The 8,782-nt window shown below is 33.0% G+C and overlaps 1 long non-coding RNA gene across 1 annotated transcript; it reads right to left on the bottom strand.

Annotated features, from left to right (window-relative positions):
* Positions 1-295: 295 nt before the first annotated feature.
* Positions 296-8,355, bottom strand: LOC143054070 (uncharacterized). Its single transcript, XR_012971556.1, has 4 exons — positions 8,225-8,355; positions 6,526-6,636; positions 4,489-4,596; positions 296-708 (listed from the first exon to the last, which is right to left on the bottom strand). It is a non-coding gene; the product is annotated as an uncharacterized LOC143054070 (long non-coding RNA).
* Between the last annotated feature and the right edge of the window lie 427 nt (positions 8,356-8,782).

Here is an 8,782-nt window from a genome sequence, read left to right as displayed (position 1 = left end):
GTAACACACACAGAAACGAACTATAATGTAACAATGGCCATTTTCCTGACTTGGTACAGGGTATTTATGAAAAAAATGGTGGGTTGAACCTGGTTTTGTGGCATGCCAAACTTCCCGCTTTAATGGCAGTGTTAATTATAACATTAAAATGGCAACATTACACGACAGGGTTACAATAAATAAACAGATAAATGTCAGTGTTAATTATAACATTAAAATGACAACATAACACGACAGGGTTACAATAAAAAAACAGATAAATGGGAGAAAATATAGGACAGAGAAACGTAAACGATTAAAATAAGACCCTTTTGTATTTTCAATTCCCTTTGATTTGATCCGCTCCAACATTTTTTTTTATAGTCAAATATTTTGATTTCGAGAATCACCGAAGAAACATTAATTGTGCACCTGTTGCATTAAAGATTGTACCAATCCATTGTATGTTATTATAGAGAGCTATGTATTTTGTTCTTTTTAAACTGGATATCAGCCAGATTTATAAACACTTAAAATATTCGAACTTGTACATGTAAGTCCATCAATCTACATTCTGATATAAGTGCATGTAGCAACTGTTTTATGGCGAAATACAATACTGTAATTGGTCAGAACAGCAATCTTCATACTCATGACAGTCTTTATCACACTGGCAGTTGAAGTCATCACTATAGCTGCACTGACGAGGTGGTGAACATGAATTTGAAACTAAAAAGGAAAAGAAAAGTAAACGAGAGGCAAACAAAAGATATATACAGTAGCTGTTGAAATGGTGTATAGTATCAGTTTAAAAGGCATATCATGTTTGTCAGGTTAAATAAAGGCAACAGTAGTATACCACTGTTCGAAACTCGTAAATCGATAGAGAAAAACAAATCCGGTTTCCAAACTAAAACTGAGGGAAACGCATTAAATATAAGAGGAGAACAACGACACAATAGAAACACAACATTAAAATGTAACACACACAGAAACGAAAAAAGATATTTTTGTTCTACAGTATTCAGGTCTTCTGGTAATTTATACCACCAATTGGATATGTAGATGTGACAACCATCACATAATTTGGAGTCATCAATGCTTTTCTACTCGTATTTAATTATTTATTCGAGTGTAACCAGAAACAAATACATTAAAACGGTATATTTTGGTGTAACTGTTGATTCTTTTGTAGACGCGGTTGGCGACCACAATTTGATCGTATGATACTAATGATGAGTTTAATTTAAAATGTTTGATAATAGGAATTTACCTATTTCTTGAGGTTTGGAATTTAATGATTTGTTAATTTTTATACGACTGCAAAAATTGATATTTTTTGGGTCGTACATTGGTATCACGTTGGCGTCATCGTCAGCGTCGTCGTCGTCGTCGTCCGAATACTTTTGGTTTTCAGTGGCGGATCCAGGGGGGGGGGGGGGGTTCCGGGGGTGCGCACCCCCCTTTATTTTTGCCGATCAATGCATTTGTATCGGGACATATGTTTTGCACCCCCCCCCCTTTTGCCCTGGGTGCCCTGGGTTAGCACCCCCCTTTCGAAAATTCCAGCATCCGCCCCTGGGTTTTGCACTATAACTTTAGTTTAAGTAAATAGAAATGTATGAAATTTAAACACAAGGTTTATGACCATAAAAGGAAGGTTGGGATTGATTTTGGAAGTTTTGGTCCCAACAGTTTAGGAATTAGGGGCCAAAAAGGGCCCAAATAAGCATTTTCTAGGTTTTCGCACTATAACTTTAGTTTAAGTAAATAGAAATCAATGATATTTCAACAAGATTTATGACCACAAAAGGAAGGCTGGGATTGATTTTGGGTGTTTTGGTTCCAACATTTTAGGAATTAGGGGCCAAAAAAGGGCCCAAATAAGCATTATTCTTGGTTTTTGCACAATAAATTTAGTATAAGTAAATAGAAATCATTGAAATTTAAACATAAGGTTTATGACCATAAAAGGAAGGTTTGGGATTGATTTTGGGAGTTTAAGTCCCAACAGTTTAGGAATAAGGGGCCCAAAGGGTCCAAATTAAACTTTATTTGATTTCATCAAAAATTGAAAATTGGGGTTCTTTGATATGCCAAATCTAACTGTGTACGTAGATTTTTAATTTTTGGTCCGGTTTTCAAATTGGTCTACATTAAGATCTAAAGGGTCCAAACTTAAACTTAGTTTGATTTTAACAAAAATTGAATCCTTGGGGTTCTTTGATATGCTGAATCTAAAAATTAACTTAGGTTTTTTATTATTGGCCCAGTTTTCAAGTTGGTCCAAATCGGGTCCAAAATTAAACTTTGTTTGATTTCATCAAAAATTGAATAATTGGGGTTCTTTGATATGCCAAATCTAACAGTGTATGTAGATTCTTGATTTTTGGTCCGGTTTTCAAATTGGTCTACATTAAAGTCCAAAGGGTCCAAAATTAAACTAAGTTTGATTTTAACAAAAATTGAATCCTTGGGCTTCTTTAATATGCTGAATCTAAACATGTACTTGGATTTTTGATTATGGGCCCAGTTTTCAAGTTGGTCAAAATCATGATCCAAAATTATTATAAAAGTATTGTGCAATAGCAAGAAATTTTCAATTGCCCATTATTCAGCAATAGCAAGAAATCTTCAATTGCACAGTATTGTGCAATAGCAAGAAATTTTCAATTGCACAGTATTGCGCAATAGCAAGAAATCTTCAATTGCACAGTATTGTGCAATAGCAAGTATTTTCAATTGCACAGTATTGCGCAATAGCAAGAAATATCTAATTGCACAATATTGTGCAATAGCAAGAAATTTTCAATTGGAGTTATCTTTCTTTGTTCAGAATAGTAGTTGAATCAACTTAAATCATTGTTTTACACAATATACAATGTATATTCACTTTTACTACCAACTGATAAATTAAAACAATCTTTACCATTCAGTGATAACAAGCACTTTTTTACATTTTAATATTTTATGATGTATTTAATTGAGTAGTTATTGTTGCAAACTCTATTAGAAATTTGAATTGAGATCAGTTTTGGAATAAGGGAAAGGGGAATGTGAAAAAAAAAATTCGTCAAACATTTTTTTTGAGAGCATAGTGAATTGCTCAAAGGCAAACAAATTTTTAAGTTCATTAGACAACATTCATTCTGTGTCAGAAACCTATGCTGTGTCAACTATTTAATCACAATCCAAATTTAAAGCTGAATCCAGCTTGAATGTTGTGTCCATACTTGCCCCAACCATTCAGGGTTCAACCTCTGCGGTCGTATAAAGATGCGCCCTGCGGAGCATCTGGTTATATGATAGAACATGTTCATATGAAATTGTGTACACATGCATGCCCAGCAAACGCAAAAACATTTTTAAAATACATGTATATAGATTAAAACAACACTTTATGCATATTTCTTGATAACAAATTGATTTTAAAAAATATTGAATTAGTCTCGGTGTCGCTTCTGTTTATTAACAGACACATTATTAGTATATTTATCGGTCGTTAAACTGTCTATATCTCTCTGCTCAGCTCTTAATAAAGTTATATATCACGGCTTTAGTTTGTGATGACAAATACGTTGACACAGCCGTAATAACTTTGAACATATCAGCGACATCATAATTTTAGAAACAACGTTGATAATAGTTATCAATGGTACCAGGATTATAATTTAGTACGCCAGACGCGCGTTTCGTCTATATAAGACTCATCAGTGACGCTGAAATCCAAATATGTATAAAGCCAAACAAGTATAAAGTTGAAGAGCATTGAGGATCCAAAATTCCAAAAAGTTGTGCCAAATACAGCTAAAGTAATCTATGCCTGGGATAAGAAAATCCTTAGTTTTTCAAAAAATTCATAGTTTTGTGAACAGGAAATTTATAAAAATGACCACATTATTGATATTCATGTCAACACCGAAGTGTTGACTACTGGGCTGGTGATACCCTCGGGGACGAAACGTCCACCAGCAGTGGCATCGACCCAGTGGTGTAAATAGTTATCAAAGGTACCAGGATTTTAATTTAGTACGACAGACGTGCGTTTCGTCTACATAAGACTCATCAGTGACGCTGAAATCCAAATATGTATAAAGCCAAACAAGTATAAAGTTGACGAGCATTGAGGATCCAAAATTCCAAAAAGTTGTGCCAAATACAGCTAAGGTAATCTATGCCTGGGATAAGAAAATCCTTAGTTTTTTCGAAAAATTAATAGTTTTGTGAACAGGAAATTTATAAAAATGACCACATTATTGATATTCATGTCAACACCGAAGTGTTGACTATCTTTTTACAATTCATTGACAATAAAGATTAAATTCCTCACATGGCAAACCTGAACATTTTTTTTTCTGTTAGGCACAATAGGATCAGTATAATTGAACGTAAAAAGAGTAAAATCAGCTGAACTGAAACGATTTTGTCTTTTGTCTTAGGCATCTATAAAATATACTTATAACTATTCTTTGAAAATTTTAAACTGACAAACAGAATAACTTTACTCACATTCACAATCCTTTCCATAAAAGCCTTGATGACATCTACAAATGTAATTTTCAACAAATGGTTCACATGTAGAATTATTCTTACACGGACTGGACATGCATGGAGTGTCTGCAAATTAGGAAATTAAATATTGTAAGTTTCATATAAATACTTTAAGAATGTTAGATGTCTATTTTATCTGAAAAAAAATGAAAAATCATAATATACTGTAGAATCGGGTAGTCTATATATAGGTACCGGAATGACCAAATGTATCAATTCGCGGAAAATTTACCGAAAAAGTAGAATAAGGGACCGATATAATAATTATATTTCATTTATAGCTTATGATTACTATATATATACATCATGACAAATCAAAATATAAGTATGTTATCATTATAAACCGACGAGGCCTTCTGATATGTCAACATAAACAATGTTATGTCTCAGATTGTTCTCTGCGGATGTCCTATTGCTCACATAAGTACTTGGCCATTAACTTAAATGTATTGCATCTATCGAAAAACTTGCTGTATCTCTTGCTTGACCGACAACTTCATAATAGGCAAGTTTTCATTGGTTCGTTTTTGGATTTCTTCAGGCAATTTCTCAGAGACACGAAATTCCGAACCCATCTAAGACTATGTGGTTTTTTTTTTCTCTCAAAGATGCCTATAAAATTTCGGTCCTGGTATCTATGATGCGTTGATATACAATGTACTTTCAAATGTTGAAATTTTTACTATGATTGAATGTGGCTTTGCTTGCACCTTTTTGTCTTATTGATGAGCATCAGTAATTAGCACTTTCGTAGCCACGGATTTTTTTCATATTAATTTTACAAAAACTTAAAAATTTCATCCTCTGTTTCTTTTATGTTATAGAAGACTATGGAATATTTTTGATTCGAGCGTCATTGATAAGTCTTTTGTAGACGAAACGCGCGTCTGGCGTAAATACAAAATGTAATCCTAGTATCTATGATGAGTTTTTTTGGCATCGAGATCACTTGAATATCAATTAATGCATTCTTAATTTTTTGCTTTGCGGAATCAATATCATCATAACAAAAGCAATATGCTTATAAAGTTTTACAATGATCGGAAAGCATACAGAATGTAACGTTTGCTAAAAAATGGGATAAGTAAGTGTTTACATTTTATTTTGTATTTTAAAGTTCGGCTAATGTTTTGAATTGTTGTCAGTCCTATTAAACTCAGTTCACCCAAAAACTCATATTTTTATTGACCTGACCAGTCTATGCATTCGTTTTTATGATAATCTACTATTGTAAAAAAAAAGGTTTTTAAGTGTTAACTGGTTCTGAAAGAACAATTCAGTATATCAAATCGTTGGCATAGTTTATTCAACAAATGGAAACACATGGAATTCAACTCATTTATGTTTTACGTACTCCATGACTTGATTGTTAATCAATATAATGATCTGGTAAAGCTTGGAGATAAATTACAACGAAGAAGTTTTTATGCCCCACCTACGATAGTAGAGGGGCATTATGTTTTCTAGTCTGTGCGTCCGTTCGTCCGTGCGTCCGTCCGTCCGTTCGTCCGTCCGTCCGTCTGTCCCGCTCCAGGTTAAAGTTTTTGGTCAAGGTAGTTTTTGATGAAGTTGAAGTCCAATCGACTTCAAACTTTGTACACATGTTCCCTATGATATGATCTTTCTAATTTTAATGCCAAATTAGAGTTTTTACCCCCATTTCACGGTCCACTGAACATGGAAAATGATAGTGCGAGTGGGGCATTCGTGTACTGAGGACTCTCATTCTTGTTATCGATTGTACATTGTGGGTTCGTAATAAATGTAAAAATGGTGACAAGAGGATTTAGTTTAGCTGATTATATATGCATTCATTGGTTTAATGATTCCTTAACATGAAAATTACAAGAAACTCGTTTGCGCTTTTGATTTTCCCATTTGATTAAAGACTTTCCGTTTTAAATTTTCCATTGAGTTTAGTATTTTTGTGATTTACTTTATTCAATGACAAAATGAAACTTTCCACAAATAACATGAATTATGTTCTATACTTACTTTGGCAATATTTCCCTGAAGATCCCAGGGAACAAGTGCAGGAGTAACTTTTCACACCAGTCACGTGACATGTTCCTTCATTTAAACATGGGTTGTATGTACAAGGCGCATCTGGAAGGCAGATTACAAATCAATTTTATTAAAAGTTTTTGTTTTGTTCGCTTTTTGTTGTTTATTAAACGGAACATTTTATGTAGAGAAATGTCGACTTCCGTAGAAGCAGAAGTACCCTTTTGAAACTACAAATGTAATTTCTAAACGTCATTTCTTATATTAATATTAGCGAGCCTTCGTGTTTGTTAGATCAAGTCGTTTTGTTTCTTCTTTTCTTTGTTTGTGTTTGTCACCTATCAATAGTTGTTAAAGGGTGGCGAAATATACCAGAGGAATATTCAAACTCGTAAGTCAAAAATAAATTGACAACGCCATGGTTAAAATAGAAAAAGACAAACAGACAAACAATTGTACATAAAACACAACATAAAAAGCTTAGGTCTGGGCAACACGAAACCCACCTTAAACTGGGGGTGATCCTAAATGGTATGCAGATCCTGCTCCACACGTGTTACACGTTGTTTGCTTATTTAAGTACAAATCCGGTAATAAGTCTGATTCGGTAGGTGACATTCGTGAAATGGTAACAAGATTGTAGTTACAACATTAGGAACATATCCGCTATTATCTGTAAAACGGGTTATCCATATTAAAATACCAACTGGTGATGGTGTTTATTAAGTTTACTAAGGTATGATATCAACTTCATCCTTTAGAACTCTTGATTTAAGAGCTACCATGAAAGGAAATACAAGCCCTGGTATACGTATCAGTTGGGATATATACTCTGTATGCAAGCGCTGCTAAAATGTTGCTACATAGAAATAAAAAGTTTACAATAAGTAAGCTGATATCATCTCTTATGATATGAAGTTTTGTTTTCCACCGACCCTGATGGTCGACTAGATGTAAGTCAGGATATGAGACAGATTTAACTGTAATTTTCTTTTCTTTGCATAATTAAAATAAAACTTTGCATAGCATGATTATGGGTTTTATAACTAGGTTTTTTATTTCTTACTTTGATGTGTGGGGCGAATATCAACATTAAAAGAAGATTTTAGTACGGCTCCACCTAAGAATCATGCAATATGAAGAAAAAGTGATTAACTAATGTGCTTATTTTTTTTTTGTTTTGTCATGTGACTTATTTAAGTTAAAATAAACATATGTTCAACCAAATTTGTTGAGGTCTAATATTAATGTCATTATACATTAATAAAAATTCATATCTCAGATTGGCATGTTTTCCTCATTTTATAAGTATTGAAAGTATGATGGATGTTATAGAATATATCTACTAAGAGCAGGCGACTTGTAATAAATCATTTATCATAATAGAAAATATGGAATCTTCTGGAAAACATATATTTTTTTTTTTAATTTGACTTTAAGTAAAATCACTTGAAATAAATGAATAAATTGTGTTTTAAAAATATTAGAGAAAGTAAATGGTGGTCCTAATAACCAGTATTTACCGTTCAAATCTTATAAAATAAAGAATGTGCGTTTTTACCTACAAAATAATATATAATGAAATTGAAGGAGAAAAAAACATCAGTCAATAATTAAGGGATAATATGACAGTTAAAGATTTTCTTTATGTAATTTTGATTGTCCATGAAAGTCCCGTGCAAAAACTTACCAACCAAAAGACATAAATGAGACTGATCATGAAGACTAATGCAGTGCTGTTTGTCATGACAAGGATTCGGCCAACAATTGTCTTTTTTCTGGAAATAAATAAGTGAATACATTTGTTATGCTTACATGATAATTCTTGTATGACGTGCTGCTTTCACTATGTAAACAGTTAACGCTCGAGATAAAATTCCAATAAAACGGCACACGCCATGCGAATTTTGTTATTATAATATATATATGCATATATATTGGAGGTCATAATGGTCTTCCTTATAAATCTTAGTGCTTGATTTTAAGTCAAATGAAACCTCAAGTTAAAAAAAATGATGCATATGTCTGTGCCTAAAAATAGTTCATAGGGTAAAATGCAGTTTTTGGCTCATATCTCTGAAACCAAAGCATTTAGAGCAAATATGCTGCGGATAAAATTGTTCATTAGGTCAGGATCTATCTGCCCTGAAAATTTCAGACCAATAGGGCAACTTGTTGTTGGGTTGCCGCCCCTGAATTGGTAATTATCTTGAATATTATCAGAGGTAGATATAAACTGTAAACAGCA

The sequence above is a fragment of the Mytilus galloprovincialis genome, chromosome 12 (genome assembly GCF_965363235.1).
Source record: "Mytilus galloprovincialis chromosome 12, xbMytGall1.hap1.1, whole genome shotgun sequence".
NCBI classification, from domain to species: Eukaryota; Metazoa; Mollusca; class Bivalvia; order Mytilida; family Mytilidae; genus Mytilus; species Mytilus galloprovincialis.
This window is presented reverse-complemented; position numbering and strand designations above follow the sequence as displayed.